Genomic DNA, 25,499 nt, shown 5'->3' with positions numbered 1-25,499 from the left:
TTGATTTACTGGCCAGCAGTGTAAATCGTCACGGTCTTCAGAAATAAATACATGGTCTTTCAAAAAGGACTTATAAGCTTTGAAAATTCTTATAAATTAAATCACAGTTCCTACCGAGGTGATTGTACTGTCAATTTGTAGAGAAATACATCAAGTTTTGTCTCGCGTAGGCGGGTTCAATTCCCGGCGGTGTTAGGGATTTTCACCTTCCTCGAGATGACTAGGTATTTGTGTTGTCCTCATCATTTCATAACCATTCATGAAAGTGGCGAGACTGGACTGAGCAAAGGATGGGAAATTGTATGGGCGATGATAACCGAGCAGTTGAGTTGCCCACAAACCAACCATAATCATCATCATCATCATCATCTCGCGTAGTTCGCTTGTGCCAAGTCGCACCGTAAGGAGCGCTAGTGGCAGTTGCGTTAAAGATGGCTGCCTGCACTGGACCCAAGCTTGCTAGCTGTGTTTTGGTTTGAAGACTCGAAATCGACGACCACAGTTCAGCGTAATTTCAGTATCAAGTACGCTGAAGTTCCTCCTTGTAGGCCTACAATTTATGAGTGACATAAATGTTTTGTAGAAACAGGGTGCTCGGTAAGACATGGGAAATCATCAGGTCGTCCAAGCACATCTGACGTCATCGTTCAGCGAGTGAGACAACGTTTTGTCAGCAGCCCTACGAAATCGACCTGGCGCGCATCTTGTGAACTGCAAATCCCACTCCTTGGCGTGTGTTGAGCAATCGTTTGCATTTGAAACCGTACAGATTGATGATCGTACAAGCAATAAAAGACACTGATAAAATTTCTCGCAAGAACGTCTGTGCGGATATGTTAAATCAATTACATGAGGATGAACATTTCTTGAACAAAATCATCTTTTCTGACGAGCCGACTTTTCACTTAAGTGACAAGGTTAACACACGTAACTGTAGGCTTTTCGGCAGTGAAAATCATCATCAACCATTGCAACATGTTCGTGATAGCTCTAAACTGAATGTTTTTTTTTATGCATTTAGCAAAAACAAAGCGTACAGCCACTTTTTTCCGTGAGAGAACCATCAACGGAATATGAAACGTCCCCTTTGAAAAATTATGAATGACAGCTGGAAAAACTCATACGTTATTTGATACAGAAACAGCTGAGTAAAACTCAACCCACTCAGACAGTTTTCTCTTTACTTATTCTGATCATCACTAAACTGACACAATAATTTTAGCGCAACGCAATCTGACTTTCAATAATCCCGACAAAAGAATGGCCCTGACTAACAATAACCTATCCTTTCATGAATCACTACCTCACAAAATCTTCGTTACTCGAACTACCGCAGTACAGCGAGCGCCAATACTGCCAGCTAAATAAAACATTCTAACTATTGAAGGCACTAACTACTGATAGGCATAGTTAGCAAATGAAAGGTTTTGATAGAGAAGAAACAATGTATTTACCTTAATAGCGTTCAAAAGTCAGTAATATATATCAGTTCATGACATCCAGTCTTACAGATTTCCTTTTTCTAACGGACACACGTCCAGATCGTCCGTTCTGAAAACTCTGGCCCCTCTCCCTCCACATGCACCACTGCTGGCGGTTCACCTCCAACTGCCCAACGCTAGGAGCTGTTCATATCCAACTGCCCAACACTACAGTAGCGAATATTCCAACAATGCCAACCAGCCACAGACTGCACACAGCGATTTTCATACACCAACATAAAAACCTAAACAGTCAACTTACAAATAGTGTACCTGAACATTTTACAACAAAGTTAGGTGCCACAGACCGATGAGTACGACCAAGAACGACATTTTTACTTCATGCACCACCTGGCTGACTTCTGGGATTTTCTCAGTGACCACTTTCCAGGCCAAGAATGGCCCCCACGTGTCGCAGACGTGCCACCACTCAATTTCTTTAAAGTCAGTACCGCCGTTAGACTGTTGTAGATTTGCAGTGTTACATTAACACTTACACAATCATGATTTAGGCTTCAAAGAGCCATTATCAAGTGTTTTAAATGTCATAAATTGCCTAAGGTGGCAACACTTGATAATGGCACTTTAAAGCCGAAATCACGATTGTGTAAGTGTTAATGTAACACTGTAAATAAACAACAGTCTAATGGCGGTATTGACTTTAAAGAAATATACAGGGTGATTCAAAAAGAATACCACAACTTCAAAAATGTGTATTTAATGAAAGAAACATAATATAACCTTCTGTTATACATCATTACAAAGAGTATTTAAAAAGGTTTTTTTTCCACTCAAAAACAAGTTCAGAGATGTTCAATATGGCCCCCTCCAAACACTCGAGCAATATCAACCCGATACTCCAACTCGTTCCACACTCTCTGTAGCATATCAGGCGTAACAGTTTGGATAGCTGCTGTTATTTCTCGTTTCAAATCATCAATGGTGGCTGGGAGAGGTGGCCGAAACACCATATCCTTAACATACCCCCATAAGAAAAAATCGCAGGGGGTAAGATCAGGGCTTCTTGGAGGCCAGTGATGAAGTGCTCTGTCACAGGCTGCCTGGCGGCCGATCCATCGCCTCGGGTAGTTGACGTTCAGGTAGTTACGGACAGATAAGTGCCAATGTGGTGGCGCTCCATCCTGCTGAAATATGAATTGTTGTGCTTCTTGTTCGAGCTGAGGGAACAGCCAATTCTCTAACATCTCCAGATACTGTAGTCCAGTTACAGTAACACCTTCGAAGAAAAAGGGACCAAAAACTTTATTGGCTGAAATGGCACAGAAAACGTTCACCTTAGGCGAGTCACGTTCATACTGAGTTGTTTCCCGCGGATTCTCAGTGCCCCATATACAGACATTGTGACGGTTGACTTTCCCGTTAGTGTGGAAAGTTGCTTCATCACTAAACACAATCTTTGAAACGAAAGATTCATCTGTTTCCATTTGAGCAAGGATAAAATCACAGAAATCGATTCTTTTAATCTTATCAGCTGCAGACAGTGCTTGAACCAATTTCAGACGATAAGGTTTCATAACTAACCTTTTTCGTAGGACTCTCCATACAGTTGATTGTGGAATTTGCAGCTCTCTGCTAGCTCTGAGAGTCGATTTTCCTGGGCTGCGAACAAATTCTTGCTGAATGCGTGCTACATTTTTATCACCCGTTCTCGGCCGTCCAGAACTTTCCCTTTGCACAAACACCCATTCTCTGTAAACTGTTTATACCAACGTTTAATACACCACCTATCAGGACGTTTAACACCATACTTCGTTCGAAATGCACGCTGAACAACTGTCGTCGATTCACTTCTGCCGTACTCAATAACACAAAATGCTTTCTGTTGAGCGGTCGCCATCTTAGCATCAACTGACGCTGACGCCTAGTCAACAGCGCCTCAAGCGAACAAATGTACAACTAAATGAAACTTTATAGCTCCCTTAATTAGCCGACAGATAGTGCTTAGCTCTGCCATTTGTCGTTGCAGAGTTTTAAATTCCTAAAGTTGTGGTATTCTTTTTAAATCACCCTGTATTATGACTGTGGCCCCGAATTATGAAAAAATTATCACTCGATTTTTTTTATGGGGATTCATCAAGGTTATAGTGTTTGTACCTCATGTTCCGGCTTCTCTACCTGAAGCAAGAATTTACATTGTCAATGAGCAAGTTTTACCTGCAATGTTACAGAGAACTTGGGAAGAAATTGACTTCCGATGGGATGTGTGAAGGATAACCAACGGAAGCCACATAGGTAAAAAAAAAATTGATGTTTCCCTACAAAAAACACTAAATCCAGCTCTAAGACTTTTTTCAATAAATTTGTATGAATTTTTAAAGTTTTAAAGTCCTTTTTGAAACACACTGTATTTTAGTCTCCCTGGAAGTTAGTGAAAGACCTCTATACAGAATGCAGAGTAAGATAGAGCCCGCCCTTTCCTCGAGTGCAAGCAGCGACGGAAAGATGGGACAGTGGCGTTAAAAACGCAGCTGTGTCCAACCTGCGACACAGAGTGGGCGCTCGCGAGTTCCAGTTATGACAGCCGGGATCGGAAAACACGTGGTGGGAAAAAGGAAAAGCGACGCTGGCGGCGGCGCTCCATATGGCGTGAAGGAAAACAGGTTGTCCGGAGCCGGCCGGCTGGAGGCTCCAGCTGCTTTCGGCGCTCAGTTTCGCTCTCGCAGCGGCCGCCCAAACAGGAGTGACGGCGCCCACGCCTCGCCGCCGAGGCTGCCGGCTTTCTCCGGCTCTGGGGTTGAAACCGCGCTGCCAGGTCCCAGGACGTGGGTGAGTAATCCAGCGGCCAGCAGGGTCTTGCGCTTGTGTGGCGGCTGCCGGGCTGCACGGTGCTCGCCTGGGTTTTCTGCGGCCCTCGCCATCCCACCGCAAAAACCCTAACTGGTGTTCCACAAGGTTCAGTGTTGGACCCACAGTGGGGAGTAGGGAACTCTATGCGTTCGTCATAACACTCTAGGTTCTATGAGTTGCAAAGTCGTCGCAGCGAAGAGAAACACTGCTTCGTCACAAACGTACATATCTGTTTTTCATTGAGTTCTGTTGTGTTCCGATCTTCAGATCAGAATACCAGTACGTAAAAAGTCTGGAATAAGAAAACGGCAACATATCAATAATAAAATACACTGATGACGAGCTGTCCTCAGTGAAAGTGAAGATATACCGAATGGAATGAACAGTCTAATAAGTGCAGAATACGCATTGAGACTAAATCGAAGCAGGGCGAAAGTAATGAGAAGTAGCAGAAATGAGAATAGTGAGAAATTAATTTCAGGATTGGTGATCACGAAGTAGATGATGGTAAGGAATTCTGCAACCTAGGCAGCAAAATAACCTATGAAGGACAACAGAGGGAGGTGCCGCAGTGGCTAGCATACTGGACTCGCATTCGGGAGGAAGTCGTTTCCAAACCCGCGTCCGGCCATCCTGATTAGGTTTTCCGTCATTTCGCTAGTATCGCATGAGGCAAGTACCGGAATGGTTCCTTCGAAACGAACCCTAATCTAATGGGAATGTTCACCTCGCTGTTTTGTATCCTACCGCGAATCGACCAAATAACCAACCATGACGGACGGAACAAGGAGGGTATCAAAAGGAGATTAGCACTGGCAAAAAAGGTATTCCTGGCCAAGAGACGCCAACTAGTATCAAACATGGACTTAACTTGAGGAAGATATTACAGAGAATATACACTCATGCTCGTTAATTAAGGGTAATAGCAGAATGTGGTGCCACACAACGTCACACTACACAAAACTGGCGCTAATAGCATAGGCACATAGGGAACACACGACACATATCTGTAAGTCCACGGTATTGGTGATAAGTAGAGAAAACCGCCCCGCAACACATGTGCTACAAAACGCCACTGTTTACTGCACATGTACCCCACATCCATATGGGATATATCACCATAGACACGTACACAAGCCGCACAACGGGTTGGCATACTCTGGATCAGGTGGTCAAGCAGCTGCTGAGGTATAGCCTCCCATTCCTGCACCGGTGCCTGTCAGAGCTCCTGAAGTGTCGTAGTGGTTTGAAGACGTGCAGCGATACGTCGACCGAGATCGTCCCTGACGTGCTCGATGGGGTTTAGGCCTGGAGAACAGGCAGGCCACTCCATTCACCTGGTATCTTATGTTTCAAGGTACTCCTCCACGATGGCAGATCGGCGGGGCCGTGCGTTATCATCCATCAGGAGGAAGGTGGGACCCAGTGCACCTCTGAAAAGGCGGACAAAAAATGTTTCAAATGTCTCTGATCACTATGGGACTTAACATCTGTGGTCATCAGTCCCCTAGAACTTAGAACTACTTAAACCTAACTAATCTAAGGACATCACACACATCCATTCCCGAAGCAGGATTCGAACCTGCGACCGTAGCAATCGTGCGGTTCCGGACTGAAGCCCGTAGAACCGCTTGGCCTCCGCGGCTGGCAAGGCGGACATACTGGTGCAAAATGACGTCCCAATACACCTGATGTGTTACAGTTCCTCTGTCAAAGACATGCAGGGCTGTACATGCACAAATCATAATCCCACCCCACACCATCAAACCACAACCTCCACACAGGTCCCTTTCAAGGACATTAAGGGGTTGGTATCTGGTTCCTGGTAGACGCCACATGAAAACCCGGCGAGAATCACTGCTCAGACTATATCTGGACTCGTCCGTGAACATAGCCTGGGACCACTGTTCCAATGACCACGTACTGTGTTCTTGACACCAGGCTTTAAAGGCTCTCCTGTGACTAGGGGTCAGTGGAATGCACCTTGCAGGTCTCCGGGCGAATAAACCATGTCTGTTCAGTCGTCTATAGACTGTGTGTTTCGAGACAACTGTTCCTGTGGCTGCGGTAAGGTCCCGAGCAAGGCTACCTGTAGTACTCCGTGGCTGTCTGCCGACACTGATGGTGAGATATCGGTCTTCTTGTGGTGTTGTACACTTTGGACGTCCCGTACTTTAGCGCCTGGTCACGTTTCCTGTCTGCTGGAATAGTTGCAGTAATCTTGAGATCACACTTTCTGGCGCACGGAGGGCCCGTGCTACGACCTGCTGTGTTTGACCAGCCTCCAGTCGCCCTAGTATTCTGCCCATCATAACATCAATATGTGTTCTTTGAGACATTTTCAACGTCTGCACACTTACTCGCTGCACTGCACTCTGACGTGCACCAACACACCTCTGAGTACGTGGACTGCTGCCAGCGACACCGTGCGACGACCACAGGTCAAATGCACCGCATTGCTCATACCCCGAGATCATTTAAACCCTCAAAACTCATGTATCAGCATTATCCTTAATTTATGAGCATGAGTGTACGTTTGAATCACAGCATTGTATGGTAGTGAAACATTGACTATGAGAAAACTGGAACACAAGAGAATCGAAGAATTTGAGATGTGCTGCTACAGAAGAACGTTGAACTTCAGGTGGACTGGAGAGGCAAGGAATGAGGAAATTCTCCTCAGAATCGGCGAAGAAAGGAATAAATGGAAAGCACTGACAAGAAGAGGCGAAAGGATGATAGGACATCTGTTAAGACATGAGGGAATGACTTCCACGGTACTAGAGGAATCAGTAGAGACCACAAACTGTAAAAGAAGACAGAGACTGGAATGCATCCAGCAAACAGTGGAGGACGTAGGTTGCAAATGCTACTGTGAGACGAAGAGGTTGGCACAGGAGAGTAATTCGTGGAGGGTGCGGAATACATTCAACGTGTTCAGGGAATGCAATGTCAACAGTACCATCGTCAGTAGTTTCTCTATGTAATCTCATCATCCTGGATGACGTACACTATCTGATCAAAAGTATATGAACTGCTCTGGGTAACGCCCAGAGTGGGGTACAATGGTCGAACAGTTCTGTAGTCAATGCTAAGTTACACTTAAGGTGACGTAAAAAACGACGCCACTGGACACTGGATGACTGGAAAAGAGTGGTTTGGAACGACGAGTCACCCTGTACTCGATAGCAATCCGATAGAAGGGTTTGGGGCAGTGAATGGCTGGAATACGTTACCCGGTATCACGTGTAGTGCCAACATTGAAGTATGGAGGTGGCGGTGCTACATTATGGGGATGTTTGTCGCTGTTAGGGGGCGACCCCTTATTGCGGTTAAGGAAACGCTAAATTTTGGAGGATGTGAGCACAATTCACAGCATTGTGTACAGCGTACAGCACAGGAACATTCTGTAGATGATGGTTGTTCATATCAGCATGATAATGCACCCTGTCATAAAGCTCCATGATCTGTGGACAATAAAGTTTCAGAAATTTACTGGCAGTCCACAGTCCCAATCTGAGTCCAATACAGCAGCTTTGGGATGAGTCAGGACGTCGACTTCAGTCCAGACCCCAGCGTCCACCATCACTACCTTCTCGAGCTTCGATTCTGGAGGAAGAATGGACTACCAATCCTCCATAGACGTTGAGACAGCGGACTGGTAGTGTCGCCAGCAGAGTTCAAGCCGTCATAACGGCAAATAATAGGCACATCCGATACTAACGTCCAGTAATAGATGTCCAGATACTTATGATGAGCGCATGAAGCGGCTATGTACAAGGAAAAGTATGATGCAATGGCTCAACGAGACTGTACTGGCCAATCCTGGGGCGAGTATGGTGGTTCCAAAATTGCAACCCTCTTTCGGTTGCTTTCTGACTCGAACTCTTCGTTTACTGTGTGACCAACGTATTTCGTTTAGACTGGCACTAAATCTGCATAATTTTGTCTATGTACGTGTGATTTTGTTGGTTTAATGTTAAAACATTGGAAAGTCCGGGCTGGAATATTAACAATATTATGGTAACGATAGATATGCTACTCAGTGTAAAGACGAGATGATGAATTTCAGACAGCCACAACGAAAAGACTGTTACACGTTTTGCTTTCGACCAAGTCCTTCTTCACAAAAGAAAGCAAACGCACATTTACACAAGCAAGCAGTTGCATTCTAGACGGAGCACCCGGAAATACACTCCTCGAAATTGAAATAAGAACACCGTGAATTCATTGTCCCAGGAAGGGGAAACTTTATTGACACATTCCTGGGGTCAGATACATCACATGATCACACTCACAGAACCACAGGCACATAGACACAGGCAACAGAGCATGCACAATGTCGGCACTAGTACAGTGTATATCCACCTTTCGCAGCAATGCAGGCTGCTATTCTCCCATGGAGACGATCGTAGAGATGCTGGATGTAGTCCTGTGGAACGGCTTGCCATGCCATTTCCACCTGGCGCCTCAGTTGGACCAGCGTTCGTGCTGGACGTGCAGACCGCGTGAGACGACGCTTCATCCAGTCCCAAACATGCTCAATAGGGGACAGATCCGGAGATCTTGCTGGCCAGGGTAGTTGACTTACACCTTCTAGAGCACGTTGGGTGGCACGGGATACATGCGGACGTGCATTGTCCTGTTGGAACAGCAAGTTCCCTTGCCGGTCTAGGAATGGTAGAACGATGGGTTCGATGACAGTTTGGAAGTACCGTGCACTATTCAGTGTCCCCTCGACGATCACCAGAGGTGTACGGCCAGTGTAGGAGATCGCTTCCCACACCATGATGCCGGGTGTTGGACCTGTGTGCCTCGGTCGTATGCAGTCCTGATTGTGGCGCTCACCTGCACGGCGCCAAACACGCATACGACCATCATTGGCACCAAGGCAGAAGCGACTCTCATCGCTGAAGACGACACGTCTCCATTTGTCCCTCCATTCACGCCTGTCGCGACACCACTGGAGGCGGGCTGCACGATGTTGGGGCGTGAGCGGAAGACGGCCTAACGGTGTGCGGGACCGTAGCCCAGCTTCATGGAGACGGTTGCGAATGGTCCTCGCCGATAGCCCAGGTGCAACAATGTCCCTAATTTGCTAGGAAGTGGCGGTGCGGTCTCCTACGGCACTGCGTAGGATCCTAAGCTCTTGGCGTGCATCCGTGCGTCGCTGCGGTCCGGTCCCAGGTCGACGGGCACGTGCACCTTCCGCCGACCACTGGCGACAACATCGATGTACTGTGGAGACCTCACGCCCCACGTGTTGAGCAATTCGGCGGTACGTCCACCCGGCCTCCCGCATGCCCACTATACGCCCTCGCTCAAAGTCCGTCAACTGCACATACGGTTCACGTCCACGCTGTCGCGGCATGCTACCAGTGTTAAAGACTGCGATGGAGCTCCGTATGCCACGGCAAAGTGGCTGACACTGACGGCGGCGGTGCACAAATGCTGCGCAGCTAGCCCCATTCGACGGCCAACACCGCGGTTCCTGGTGTGTCCGCTGTGCCGTGCGTGTGATCATTGCTTGTACAGCCCTCTCGCAGTGTCCGGAGCAAGTATGGTGGGTCTGACACACCGGTGTCAATGTGTTCTTTTTTCCATTTCCAGGAGTGTAGTTCTCATGCGTGCTTGCTTGTGTGAATGTGCATGTGTTTTCCTTTCCTCAACGTGCAACTGTCTTTTCGTTGTGCCTCTCGCCGACTTAATATTTCATCTCTGGAGTGAGCTGCAGTCGATCCTTTTCATGATATTGTTAGTTTTATGTTGTGCTGACTTGTCGTATGTGAGCTTCAGAAAAGCAGCAAGAGCTCAGTAAGTACTGGTGTGCGTGAAAAACGGTACGCAAGTTCTCGATTCCTTTCAACATTATGCGTATGTCGTTTCATTTCCCATACATAAAGAAAAGCCACCATGTACATGCACACCTCCGAGACAACATTTCGTTTCCCAGATGCCGTAAGCACACAATGCAGCTGTACACAGAGGTTACATTGTAAGGAAATTCTTCCCGAGTACAGGAAGACTTGAAGATGATTAGCCCTTGGTGTAGCGCCACTTCTAATATCAGTAACAGGTTTAAGGCGTTCGGAGTTGTACAAAACTGCCGAATTTTTGATCAACGGATTTTATCATCATTTGTGCAGCGTCATATCCATTGTGCCACGTCACGGAGTATAACTGAAAAGGTAGATCTACAGAGTGTGTTTGAAAAACTGGGACAAACTGCTGGGACGATTCTCGACAATATGCGGAACAAATAAATTACAATGGCCGTAGCAGAATTTTTCTGATAATATAGGATATTTTATTCCTACCACGTAGCCTAGAAGAGACATGTAACTGCCTCCCTCTCTCTCCCCACACCCGCGCGCCTTACGATCCTCGAGTGATCGACGCACATGCAGAATTTGCACTGCCGCACTCGTTCATGTACGCCGACCTGCATTCCAGTGGATTCCAATTGTGTCACTGGCAGCACGGATGCATTATTCCAGCGTCTGCACGTCTCTGGCGTGCTCCGCATGCATAACACCTTTCACGTGTCATCTTCATTTGTACCTCTCAGGACACCTTGCGGTGTGTGGCGGAGGGCTCTTGCCTTACCGCTGTCATTTCCCCCGTTTAGTATTCTATTCTCGAATTATGTGATGGGAGAACCATTGACGGTACAGCTCCGTATCCACTCGTTTGGAGTGTGTCTGTGGTGCTACTGCAAGAGAGGGCTTTAGTAACGTTGACGGACCGCAACGAGGATGGATGCGCCCTCTACATGGAGTTCCTCGACACCATCCAGTGCACTCGGTAGAGGTGTGAAGCAAAACTCTGGGTTCTTCTGCGAAGATATCTGCTGTATACTGAAGGTGCTCATTGGCGATGATCATGGTCTCACGCAATCTGGACGTGGTGTATGAACTCAAGTATCAGGGCTGGGCAATGTTAGATGCGGCTGCTGTGGACTCTTCTTTCGACGGAGGTGCTACTGGGAAACAATCTGTCAAGGTAACTTGGAAGTGGCAGAACAACCACAATACAGCAACTACATGGCTCTTCGTATCACCAGACGTACGAGTATATTTCCAACAGGAGAGGCTGCCCTGCGTATCGCAGGAAGTGCAGACAACCTTTGTCTGTGAAGACATCTTGTCAGTAAGCGCCTGCTTTACTTTGATATCGTGCTCTTTTCATTCATCTTGCAAATCAGCAAATTTCGCAGCCGCAAACTGTACATCTAGATGCACTTACACAGCTTTTGTACGTGGATGAGAATCCTCATGATATAATTCAGTTAGTCGCCTAAAGCAGTTAAATGTTAATATGTGGGCTGGAATTTTAGTTGACTGGTGCTAATGTTGTTTCAGCACGTCTTTCAGGAGCTGCCTACAAGAACTTCAAGCGGTACTCCCTTACAGCCTTTCTAAAAGATATGACTTTGCTAATAAGAGGAAAATTGTTTGATGATATAGAGTTCTACGTGTTTCGGTCATATTGTTCTAAATCTAGCGTGGCAGATAGATACTAGGAGGGGCGGGAGAGGGGATCATTCTAGACATCAGTTCATCTATGAAACCGCTTAAAATAGTTGGTCTGTGCAGCAGACATCTCAGCTGCAGAGACATTATCAGTATGTCACGGAGGTCTGCGCACCAATTCGACGCCGTTCTGTGTCGTTTGGAGGGCCCGACTCTCCATGGTCCGACGAATGCATGCGTGAGCAGAAGCAAGCGGAGGACAGTATGGAGGTTTGTTGTGAGTTAATCACTTCAGAACACTTTATGGCATGGTTATATGTGACTAGCTATATCCTACGCTGGGATTTGAACCCGGATCTCTACCTTTCACAGTAAATGCACTTGTAATTAAGCCATCCGAAGACGCGTCACGGACGAATTGAAAGCTTAAACTTGTCGCAGACGATAATTTCATCAGATAACCTGCTTAGAAAGAAACAGCTATTCACCATTTCCAAGAATTTTTGTAGGGGTGGCGGAAGGAAGCGCTAACCCGCAAGAGCGTATTTTGAGTTACTGCGTACTAAAATGTTTCACAAAATTCGAAGTCAAGAACACAAATACAATAAAACGAGGCAATCTGCATAGCAGGGACCTACTTGTTACAGCACGTGGTGGAACAAACAACAACAAAAAGTGATCAAATGTGTTTGAAATCTTATGGGACTTAACTGCTAAGGTCATCAATCCCTAAGCTTACACACTACTTAACCTAAATTATCATAAGGACAAACAGACACACCCATGCCCGACGGAGGATTGTAACCTCCGCCAGGACCAGACGCACAGTCCATGACTGCAGCGCCCAAGACCGCACGGCTAAACCCGCGCGGCCGAACAAACAACAGATTACTTGACTACTCTGAGGGCTAGAATTTTCTTACGCCGACACCTTCAATTCTTGGCCTTATGATGAACGCCTTATTTGTTATTCATCCACTCAGGGATCGTTTGTCATAGTTTATCTCCTTAGCTCAAAATAACTGTCTTCGCCGATAGACGTAACCAGATAGGCGTTGCTACTCCTCGTGCCTCTCGCATTAATACGATATGACTGTTGTCCAACCTTGACACAATCATTAATAACAGCGTGTCGTTAATTGCATTTTTACGGCCGCCTTTGAACCACCGTCTCTGATAATTGGTCTGGTTTTTGCCTCCGCGACTGTTAAGACGAGAGGACGGCTGTTTGCGAACAGCGCAAAAGCACACGCCTGCATTTCAGATCTTTCTAATTAGCAGAGCAATGCCAAGCTGTCATTACGACAGAAAAAGAGACGAACTTCACTCGCTCTAACGGGTAATTTCTCTCATGCTCCGACATTTATTCAGAGTAATGAGCTCACCTCTGCATCGGGCGTGTTGTTTGATGGCAGGGGACACGCGGCAGGTTCTTAATACGTGCGACTAAGCACGGGTTTACCTTTAGCAGGCAAGAGGCGTGACGCAGTGCCGGTAATAGAGGAGCAGTGACGCGTAAGGAGAAGGCATTAAGGTGGACGCGATTCCACAGATGAGTTTGCAACACGACCTAATCGTTGGTTCTTCATGCTGAGTTATATGTTGTGAAACCTCCGCCTTTTGCTACACAAACATGTCGATGTTCCAAATTAATTTACCGCCTTATATACACAAAACATTTATTTAAAATCGCACTATACCTTTGTGGGAGACAATACATCCATGTCCAGCTGCTTTTCTTTCTTATAGCATCAACGTGTGTATTTACAAGAGGTTTCTTGAATCTGGTTATAGCAAAACCGATGTACAAACGAAGAATGTTATGATAAATAAATGTATTTTTATGAAGTAAAGTATTTGTTACATGGGTTACATTGAAAACAATCACCATAAGTACAGAAATGATACAATGTAACATGGTAACACCACGACATATGAAATGTGTGGATAAAAATCCTGGGTCAAGATAGCTAAAGCTCTTTTATTGATTACTAGTTTCAGACTGTGACGAACCATCTTCAGGCCAATAAAAATTATTACTTAATTGCGTGTTTATCAGCCACTAACCACGTAAGTAAGTAATAATTTTTATTGATCGAAAGATGGGTCATCAATGCGCTGAAATTAGTAATCAGTAAAGGAGTTTTAGCGACCTTGACCTAGGATTTTTATCCGCACATTTTAACATAACAGATCGCCTGTCTTCCGATCCGACAATCTTAAATAACAACAATCATAACATTTAATTTACAGACGCTACACAATACAAACACCACACGTCAAGAAACCAAAGATGCAAGTTGCGCACGACGAAACTGCTCGAGTTATTTAAAGGGTTCAACTTACAAAGCATATTAAAGTGTTGCTTATTAGCGTACAGAGATCACATGTATAAATGGATCTATTTTGCAATTTTAGACTTTATCCAGAATTGTTTGTATTTAACAAATGTGTACCTCTCAAATTACTCAAAATGTTACGCCTGTAGAGCTCAGCCTTGACATTCAGAAGATTTTTATGGCTGTTTAAATTTATGCAGATAAATTTCGAATTGTTTTAGAAAATCGTGGTTTTTTCTGTTAATTGTGGTATGAAGACCGAGGATTTTGACTGTATCGTACATTTTGCGACTTTTTACTGTATACGTACGTTTGAATTGCTACAGTCGAAGATGTTTCCATCCAAATAAATAAAATTAAAGAAATGTTATTTATAACTCGTAGAAACGAAATCGTGCCAACATATGTGACTGATTTTTGCGATGCAAAATATATCCCGGAGAGATAAAAATTTATCATGACGAACACAAAGATTTATTTTCCTAATATTCCGAAAGGCTAACCAACCAAATTCACTTCAAGATAAATATAGTTTTATATCTAAAAGTTCAATCCCCTTGAAATTAGGAATTACCGTATTTTTTGCTGTGTATTTGTTTCTTCAGATATTTCAGTGTCTTCGATCGGTTGTGAAGTTAGTTGAAAATTTTTAATATTCATAAAGAGGCAAGAATCATGGACCTCTTATGTCTTTGCAGATCTTGAGTAAGAATAGAGGAAAATACAGGAAATCTAGGTGAATGCCGGTGCTTCTGCCTCAAAGGTGGCAACGTTGATTCTCAAAATACACTTGCCTTACTCTAGCGATCTGTATGTCGGCGGCATGTTACATTGCATCTCAACTCCTGTTTCTTCTCCTATTCCTCCGATAGGTATTTCTTTGTTTCTGTCCTTAGACATATTTTGCAGTACATTATCTGTTTGTGCTTATTTTAATATCAGGGTATGGACATCAACTTTACATTCACAGTCTACTTTACTAGGTGATGCAAAACGCCTTTCTTGTGGTGCCTCCCACTGGAGACTGCTATTGTTCTAGGCATCTTTATGTGCTCACTGTGTGCTCAGAACTGAAAAGAGCGACGTCACAGGATCGACAGGCATACTAGAGACACTGCCCAACACATCTGTGCAAACCTTCATCCGATTGTCACTGTCGCTTCCATTCTGCGATCCATCAGACCTTCCTTTCCGAACAGTTCTCGTAGTATTCTTCCGGTGTGCGGCTGGATCCAAATGGCCGTTTCTCCTCAGACGCACCTGACTGATGCTCTTGTATACTTGTTAGTGTTGACTGGCGACGATATAACCAAACATTCACTGAAACACACAAACACACACACACACACACACACACACACACACACACACACACACACACACACTCAGGTATGCTCACAATGATAAGTAAATTGCTTTTTATTCTTAAATTATGCCACTATGGGGAACGTAATTATTACACTTATTGCTTATAACATCTCACTATAGATATTTATACTTGCATTTTTATTCATCTACGCAACCAAAGATCTCCACAGTGCTTTGAGACTTGCTCCGAAATCGTGTGTTCTTTTGCTATTCGCTCTTTACATTTATTTGATTGTAAACGACATCTCTTTCCCTCGATGTTTACAAAGCGTGATGGTGTATGTGATGTAATACGGCAGGGAAAGGAACCTATGACCACTGGAGGTTTTTTTATTTTACTTCCACACTTACATTTCCGTTCATGCTCTAAAAAACCTCAACGAAACTATAAGCCGTGTACTGAAACAATGTTTCTTTTCTATACTAGACTGTGCCACAGGTTAATTCAGAATTGTAACATAACACTTCCATACCATACCAACCCACATTCATCCATCTGATGGTGGATGTTAAAACCTTCGGAACCCGTTTTGGAGGTAAACAAACAGTAAATGGTAAGAGTAAAATACTTCTTTCGTTATATGATCAGAAAGTTGTCTCGTTCAAGGAGGAACGAAATGCAGCAAGGCTTCCGAGGCTACGACCCAACGCAGACGAAATATATCGCGTCCTTCTGCAAGGACCCGGTGCGCAAAACATCGCGACTTTCTTGGGATGTTTTCCTCGTCCTAGACCCGGAAACAACACAAGGACAACTGAGTTATGCGACCTGTAGCGAGAATTCACATAAGGGCATTCCCTGCTATTAGTATATGCTTGCTGTTCTAAATTTTTTACCATTGCTTGCGCTTGCGTCCATCACCGTTTCTTTGGCAGATACGCTGTTGTACTATTTTTAATTAAGTTGTATATTTTTGGATTAGATAAAAGACAGTAACGTAAGGAGTAGTTTCGTAAAAAAGATTTTAACTTGACTGTAGGTGCATCTTCCAATATAAACAAACATATGAGTGGGCCATACGGCGGATGGTTGGTTGATTCGTTGATTTGAGGATGAGGGAAGGATGGCGAAGGAAATTGGCCGTGCCCTTTCAAAGGAACCATCCCAGCATTTGCCTGAAGCGATTAAGGGAAATCACGAAAATACGGTGGATACTGCACTGGATCAGTGTATCAGTGAAGTTAAAAGTTTATGTCCTGTGAGTATAAATACGAAACCAGGAGTAAAAAGTTACTGAAGAAAAGTTAGGGCATCTAAATCTAACTATTCACCAAAACTTACGTATGTCACGTGATGGCTAAACGGATTAAAGTGTGATTACGGCATCGGCGGCTCTTCCGCTGCCGCTGCGTGCTGCTGGTGGCATTCAGTTTTCGTTGGCCGTAGCCAATCGGGTGATAGTATACAGTAGCTAATGAGAATCACTGATTCTAGTGACTCGTTTTAGCGAAAGATATAAATTCATTACTTCTGTTTTCGGCATAGATAAAAAATGGTTCAAATGGCTGTGAGCACTATGGGACTTAACATCTGAGGTCATCAGTCCCCTAGACTTAGAACTACTTAAACCTAACTAACCTAAGGACATGACGCACATCCACGGGCGAGGCAGGATTCGAACCTGCGACCGTAGCACCAGCGCGGTTCCGGACAGAAGCGTTAGAACCGCTCGGTCACAGCGGCCGGCTCGACATAGATAGCGCGACATTAACGACTATTGATCTGGCTTTTATGGATTACTGGTTTTCTGTTTATTTCATGGTGTTTCTCGAATTATGACTGGATTCCCGGGGATATGATATCGTATTCCAATGTTGTCCTTTGGTTGCGAACTGGCAAACGAATGTGATTGGAGAAAAACGCTGTGGTAACGAACTGCTTTGTAACATAGCCCGAGGTGAAGGTTAGATTGAAATTTTACAATGTGGGCTGTGAGTTAGCGAAGCCAACGAATGTGACTGTGAGACAACTGGCTGTTGTGATGGCTTGATTTGTAGAATAGCCCTCGTTTCGGAAACTTTGTGTGGTATTTTCAGTATGTCCGAGTTGTGATTGAGTGCAGTTTCAAATTTTTCGTAATATTCTGTTTTATACGACCACATCTTCACAATATTATACCGCCACGTAATTTCATACACTCCACATTGTGACGACGTCTATTGGACAATATCTTCTCATTGGTTCAGCCATCTGATTCATCATTCGTCGCGTTCACTTCCTATCATTGACCGCACAAACAGTTAAAGCAGCTTCAACACACAACGCAAAAGCCGCTGACACCGTAAGTGCACTTTTACCGCTCAACCAATTGTTATTTTCCCTAGGGAAGTTGTAGCACTCAAAATCATATCGTCAAAGACTCAGTACTGACGAATAGAAAACTGTATTACGCCATTTGAAGATCGACGGAGGCCTGAAGCGTGCCTTGGAGTTAATAAAGGTTTGTAAACAGTGGCTGCTTGTTTTAGTTTTTCGAGTAATTAATGGAGACCTAGTTTATCCGGATTATATTTTCACAGGAGCAGGGAGTGGAAACAGAGCACTTAATATTTAAAATTTGGAACTACTTTTCACATCATATCTGGCGTAATTCTGTAGTAACAGGGCCCGTTTTAGTATCTAGATAGAGGGGTGAAATTCACGCAAAAGAATAAACATTAGCCAGAAGAAGATTCAAAAAGTTGATGTATTATCTGAACTCTCTTCCTTCGAAAACGAGGTCAGTCACTCGCATGTACAGTTTGTCCTGTATTTCGTTCGAGACAAGTACTGGGAGGAACTTTCGAGCAAAATCGCAGTTCTTCCTCTACCGCTGCAGGACGTGAACGACTGTTCATCGCCTTTTCATTTCCCCGTCAACTGAACGCAGCGAAAATCAACCACGATTGTGACTATCGTGGTTATAGCGTTATAAGAGGAAGGTGCTTGAGAAGACATTCCGATTTCGAAAGACGGTCTCCCAGCGAGGTGGCACACTGGCTGAGGGCCGGTGTTTTAGCCAGGCGGAGTGGAGTTTAGACCCCAGTTTCTTATTGGGTTTCTCATAGATCCCACAATCATTCAAAACCGAGAGCGGAGGTGCAATGGTTAACAAACCGGACACGCCTTTTAGTTGGTTCGAATCGGGCGGACGGCGGTTGAAAATGCCGTCAGTCCATTTAGATTTAGGTTTCTGCGTCGTCCAGGCAAATACTGGAAAGTTTCTTTGTGGAGGACAAGGCCGACAATATTCTTCCCCACTCGGAGCTTGTGTCTCGTTTCTAATGATCTGATCGTCGATGTTACGTTGAACACCAATTTTGCTTCATTCCCACCTTCAAATTAGTCCGGGTGGATGACTTGATGACTCCTTCAAAACAAGATGCTCCAGTTTCCTTAACACCCACCTCTCTCTCTCTCTCTCTCTCTATCTCTCTCTCTCTCTCTCTCTCTCTCCCTCCTTCCCCTTCCCTCCCTCCCTCCCTCCCTCCCCTTTCTTCACCAGTTGTGTTCTTGACATTCTAATGACTTCTACGTTGATAGAACATTATAATGGGAGCACTTTGTTTGAATCACGAGGTTTAAAGGAATTTGTAAGTGTCCATCTGCTTCTCACCGACATTAGATAAACGCACGTTTTCCACTCTTTCATTATCGGGTGAATGCTTTGACCTGTGAAAGTGATACCCGGACAATGTAAGTTGTGCACCCAACTGCTTTGGTTTATTGCTAACGCAAGGGTGAATGCGTATCCGTAAAAAATGTACCTTTACAGTAACTGAACAACCGTTATACACCGGAACAGCTATACTCCAGAGGGGTCCAAAAAAATGTATCCACTGTTTAAAAGTCCATAACTTGCAAACTAATTGACGGAGTTGTCTTATTTTTGGTGAAAGTGTAGCTTAAAGTCCCAATTAAAGATATCACTGTTGGTGTTCGAAATGGTCACCATTAACATCCACACTCAAACGATGCCGCCGAACTGCAGCACCAACTACTGACTGCAACCTGTTCAGTTGGATATTTGCATATGAATGTACGATGGATTCTCGAAGTTCATGCAAAGTGCGTGGCTTTTGCCGATAAACGACGTCCTTTAGTGTTCCCCACAGGTAAAAGTCCAGAGGAGTTAGGTCTGGAGAACGTGGTGGATACTCCAGAGCACCTCTACGGCCTATCTATCTTCCTTGTAGATTTTCGTCGAGATACGCCTGAACACGATTTTGGTAGTGGGCCGGAGCACCATCTTGTTGAAGGTAAACTCTTGCGTCTCCATACAGTCTCGGATGGCAGGTAAAACGAATGTCTGAAGCTTCTGAAGGCACACCTCACCGGTAACTGTGCCATCAAAGAAGAATGGCCCAATCAAGTCACGGTAAGGCAACCCACACCACACATTTGCTCCTGGCAAATTCACGGCTTTGTCTACATGGACGTTCAGATTTTCGGCGGCCCAATAGATGCAATTGTGGCGATTTACTGTACCATTGAGTTTGAACTCTGCCTCATCAGACCACACAATCATCTCTGCAAACTCTTCATCGTTGCGCACCACGTTAGTAAACCACTCGCAGTACTCCATTCTACGATCTGGGTCGTCCTCGTTCATTGCGTGTAGCAATCGTGGGATGTAGCACTTCCACTTTTCTGTCTTCAAAATTCGCTGAACATTTGAGCGACACACTCCGGTTTCACGGGCACACTGTCTCACAGACTTCTGCGGTGATCTAGTGAATTAACATACGACGGGAGTTAGCTGGGCTTATTACTGTTACAGGTCGTCCAGATCGTTGTTTGTGTACATCTTTAACACAGCCTTCGTTTTCAAATTTGTCTCGAATGGTTCAAAAAATGGTTCAAATGGCTCTGAGCACTAAGGGACTTAACATCTGTGTTCATCAGTCCCCTAGAACTTAGAACTACTTAAACCTAACTAACCTAAGGACATCACACACATCCATGCCCGAGGCAGGATTCGAACCTGCGACCGTAGCGGTAGCGCGGTTCCACACTGTAGTGCCTAGAACCGCTCGGCCACCCCGGCCGACCGTCTCGAATGCGACGAATCGTTAAATGTGTCGGTGACTCTGTTGCCGTTGAACCTCATTAATGTTTTCGTACTTAAAATACCACTTCAGAATTGACTTCGATTCATCGAATGTAAGCCCTGCGCCAGCCAGCTTAGCCTCGTGGCAGTACGAATGAGGTAAGTGGCAATCCCCGACCTTTCCTGGAACCTGAACCAAATCGCGATGCCGACCCACATACTAACGCAGAAACAGCTTTCTCAGAAGTCGCTGTTGCCTTCAAGGTCACGGAGAACTGGATGACTGAGAACAAAACATTTACTATTTGGCGACTGTCATCTGACAAAACAAAACAACGCATTACAACGCTTGTGTGGCGATTGCTGGAACTACAAATTATAACACTACCACAGATGAAACAATACCGTCAATTAGTTTGTCAGTTATGGACTTTTAAACAAAAGATGCATTTTTTGGACCCCTCTGTATATTATCAAAAGTGTCAGGACACCTCTATATAATGCTGAATCGACCACTAGATGTTAACAAGAGGCGGACTCCTCAGTGACAGCAAATGAGTCTGTTATGTGAACTGAGTAACTTCGAAGCGGACTATTCATTGGATGTCACCTAAGTAACAAATCCATCAGGTATTATTTATCTGATGTAGTTACACAATAATTCGTTACTTCAGCCTCTATCCATTAGGTACACATCAATTCTTATAAAGCTGCGCAAATCGATTGTTGATGATGTGACTGTGAAGTGGAAACGCGAAGGAACAACCACAGATGAAGTAAGACCAGACAGGTCTCATATAGTGACGGACAGGGACCATCGACCATTGCAGATCGTGGTTTGAGTTTCACGGTGAACAGTACAGTGTTGTTAAGGTTTACGAGACGATCCGTGGTGGTTGAAAGAATTCGTAACTCACTGCAGAGGCGAGAGCAGTATTGCATCCCAATGCGAGGACGACATGTGGAACATCTCCCTAACAAGCTACGAGTTTGTATTAAACTGTAACATGCAACGTTCTGAACCAGTGATGCATTTACTGTTAAAATCGGCCATGAGTGAAATTTGACCGGCCGGCCGAAGTGGACAAGCGGTTCTAGGCGTACAGCCTGGAACCGCGCGACCGCTCCGGTCGGAGGTTCGAATCCTGCCTCGGGCATGGATGTGTGTGGTGTCCTTAGGCTAGTTAGATTTAAGTAGTTCTAAGTTCTAGGGAACTGATGACCTCAGATATTAAGTCCCATAGTGGTCAGAGCTATGTTTTTGAAATTTGACCCAAATAGATGCGCACATGATCGAAAAATTTAAATTTTAAATACATGTCTACTAACGAGGACAATATTTCATACAGAAGTCAGCTACGACACGTAACAACACATTGGCACTTATCTCGCAAACGGCTTCTTTAAGGGACTATGTTCACTTGTACCTTCTTTCTTCCATCATCGTATAGCTTCAGGCGTGTCAGCTTTCGCTGTTAGTTGTGATACATCCTGCAACAATGCGGCTGCCTTCTCCTAGGAAAGGCCGTAAATTATGCCGCCAGGTGCGTTACGTTGTCGCAGGTGAGCAAAGTGTTCATCTAACTGGCCACGCCTTACACACTTCTCGTGCATAGAGGACACACACAGCTTAGCCTCGTGGCAGTACGAGTGAGGTAAGTGGCAATCTGCGACCTTCCCTGGAACCTGAGCCAAATCGGATGCCGACCCACATACTAAGGCAGAAACAGCTTTCTCAGAAGTCGCTGTTGCCTTCAAGGTCACGGAGAACTGGATGACCTTCCCCTTCTACACAAGATCGAGTTGTCTTCTGTCCCGCGAAACCGCGGGCACCCTGCCTTGGTCCGAAGGAACTGCTTCTAACGACAGTATTTGTAGTCATAAGTACCATAGTCGTCTTTTTTGGGTAACAATAATCCGCTTTACCTTGACTAATGGTTTAGTCATTGCGACCAAAGCAGGTGATGTATTCGGTTTTGTATAAGTCAGATCATCAAGTTGCATACCTATTTTCTCCAGGGCACAATTTTGATTTTTACATCTTTACATCTCTAGTTTACTGAGTGATCGCAGACTTCACATACTTACTTACGTTCCCTGATCGTGGCCGAACAAAAATCCTCTGTCCTGACGCTCTTCAAATCCGATTTTCCGGAAACGAATTTCCCAAAACTGCTTCTGGTTAGTCGTATGAACAGTCCAATAACGATTATGGGAATATGTTTCTAACTGGAGCATTTCTCTCTCGCAGTCGATATTCACAGCCAAGCGGGTGGCTTCATGGTTTCACCCACTTGGAAAGAGATTTCTTCCCCCGCGCGCATTGGCCTGCTTCCTCTCAGATACGTGAGAGTTGTGTCGTTCGTGGTATGGATCCGTATATAGTGTAGTGCTACCTTCGTGCGTTGTATGATAATGATCCTTATCCGACGGTAGCATCGCCATCAGCAGTTTCACATTTACAGATGTTATGAGACACTGCGGAGGGGTCAGAAATTTAATCCAGGTCATTGACAGGAAGAGATTGGTGATCAGGAAATTCAAGTTCCCACTCTTCTCCCCTTGACGGCCAAGTAAGGGCAGTTAGAATTTCTCCCACCACCGAGATTCGAGCCGGCCGGGGTGGCCGAGCGGTTCTAGGCGCTACAGTCTGGAACCGCGCGACCGCTACGGTCACAGGTTCGAATCCCGCCTCGGGCATGGATGTGTGCGCTGTCGTTAGGTTACTTAGGTTTGATTAGTTCTAAGTTCTAGGGGACTGATGACCTCAGAAGTTAAGTCCCATAGTGCTCAGAGCCATTTTTGAACCGAGATTCGAACCAACGTACCTCCGAATCGAGCACCGCCGCACAGGTGTGCGTTAGCGATCTCTGCTAGCGGTGGCCAGTAAAGCGAACTTATCAGTGGGAAAGGCACTCTTTTGTGGGATCCTTATGATTGATTACCGTGCAGATCCTAAAACAACAAGTGTAGTGTACTGCGCAAGTGTTGCGAAGAAAATGAATGCAAAAACACGTGTAATAAAGTCTGAATTGCTGAAGGAGACCTTTTTTTCGTCGGGGCTGACCATGAATGAAGGATATAAGGCTGAGTTTACTTTCGCGGGAGACAGTTCAATGTTCAGCCTGAAAATAACTGCAGATGAATAACGTAGTTGCTAAACACTAACATATCATTCAATAATTATGATACATACGTATATATGCAGGATGAGCGCCCACAGCTCGTAGATATTCGAAAAAGTTGTATTTGAGAGCCGCCAGTAACTGCTAATGAAATATGCCTTTATTCATGAAGATTAAGTTCACCAGCAATTCATGGTTCTTCTCAAATGCAACTTGTTTTCAATAATTTATCCATTTGATTTGTTGTTCAGTTCCGTGATTGCGTATTACATTATTTTAAGAAATACAGCAACCGGCCACTTTTTTATGTATTTTAATTTATGCTAATGCGCGTTTCGGCCTTCCACGCATCTTCAACTGGCGTAAAACGTATTCGGTCGTCATTGTATGTAATTAAAAAATTAATAGCAATTTGGGTGCTGCTGATCTCTAAAAATTAACAGTTTTTGTTTAGCTAATTAATTTCCATAGGCCAGCTGCAACATCCAAATTTCTGTCGATATTTCAACTGGTACAACTGCAGATTGGACATATATTACGCCAGCTGAAGGTGAGTGATAGCCTGAGACGCCTATTGGCATAAATAAATATACTTTAGAAAGTGCCTGGTTGTTGTATTTCTTAAAATATTTTTTTTGCAAATGACATGTTTAGAGCAGTAACAAATTTTCTGTCAGTCTCGTACAACCAGTTTTAACGGCAATGATTTAAGATTTGGGGGTGGTGTGTATAACCCACATACTTCCAGGTGCATTAAAACTGTGTGCCGGACAGGAATTCAAACCAGAAACCTTGAGCTGTACAAGCACGGCTCACCACCCGCCCCCACATCTTCACTTCTTCCACTTCCACCTGTACCTCTGTCTGGCTGTACTCACATAGCTGTAATTGTGTTGTTTACCAAATATCAAATAGGCGTGTAGTTTCTTCAATGCGCGCTCGCTGAAAATTACTCAAAAAAAGGCAGAATCTTATTTAGAAAATGACAAATGCAAGTTTTTGTTGATTTTATAGGTGCTCGCAGCTTAGTTCATATTTCATAACTTCATGTAACAACGTTACAACTCAACAGGAAAATCTGTTTTGAGTATATCCAACTTAAGCCTGTAGTACACGAACATGAAACGTTATGCTAAATACGGCGATACATTATACTTACTGAAATATATCATCGCCTCATCGTGCCTCTGGCTAACATGCAAACCGCGTCAGAACCACAACCGAAGATTTGCTCTAGATTCGAGACTATTCCTCTTTTTAAAACAATAGTTCTACTTAATTTCAAGACATGGTGCAGTAGTTTACATAAAATAAACTTTTCCAATTAACTATTTCAGAACAAACTCTTTGCATAAAGCATAAATTTGTATAAATCTACAATTTTTTTGTACAACGTTCCATCGCTGCATGCCATTTGGTTTGTTTCACCCGTATCAATCGTTACATGGGTGGTGACAAGTCTCAAGGATGTCAGAGCATCGTAATTTATTAACATTCAAAAGCACAATTTTCTACAGAGCGAGCGAAATAAAAGTGGCCGGAAAATATTTCATGTATCGTAAGATAGGCTACTCAACTTAGGTCCACAACCAATCTTGGTACACATGAAATATTTTCCGGACCATTTTTTCAGGGTCCTCGTAAAGTCCCACTATCAACTCAGAAAATGTAACTTGGAAACTGTTAGAGTTGGAGGATCGTGATTTGCTGCAAAATGTCTATCATATCTCAAATATTTTTTCTGTTATGACAGATTTTTTTTCTGTCACTCGCAGAAGACCGAGTAGATATTCGAGTTCCGCCCGCGTCTAGGTGACCATTGCAGCATTAACAGTTCTGAGAGCTTCACTGACTCGTGCACGAAGGGTAGCAATGT

General features: G+C 44.5%; 1 protein-coding gene across 2 annotated transcripts in view; it reads left to right on the top strand.

Annotated features, from left to right (window-relative positions):
• LOC126277921 (zinc finger CCCH domain-containing protein 13-like) overlaps positions 1 to 25,499 on the top strand; it is a 963,772-nt gene that overhangs the window by 659,849 nt on the left and 278,424 nt on the right. The window contains exon 1 of one of the 2 annotated variants that reach the window (XM_049977491.1): positions 4,177 to 4,268. The exons of the other annotated variant lie outside the window; for it this stretch is intronic. The gene's annotated coding sequence lies outside the window, so the exon portion shown is untranslated. Of the gene's footprint in view, positions 1 to 4,176; positions 4,269 to 25,499 lie in introns of those variants that run through there. 2 annotated transcript variants of the gene reach the window in all.

The sequence above is a fragment of the Schistocerca gregaria genome, chromosome 6, assembly GCF_023897955.1.
Source record: "Schistocerca gregaria isolate iqSchGreg1 chromosome 6, iqSchGreg1.2, whole genome shotgun sequence".
Classification (NCBI taxonomy): domain Eukaryota; kingdom Metazoa; phylum Arthropoda; class Insecta; order Orthoptera; family Acrididae; genus Schistocerca; species Schistocerca gregaria.
Note: the sequence above shows the minus strand (reverse complement) of the source record. Positions and strands in the feature narration are given on the sequence as shown.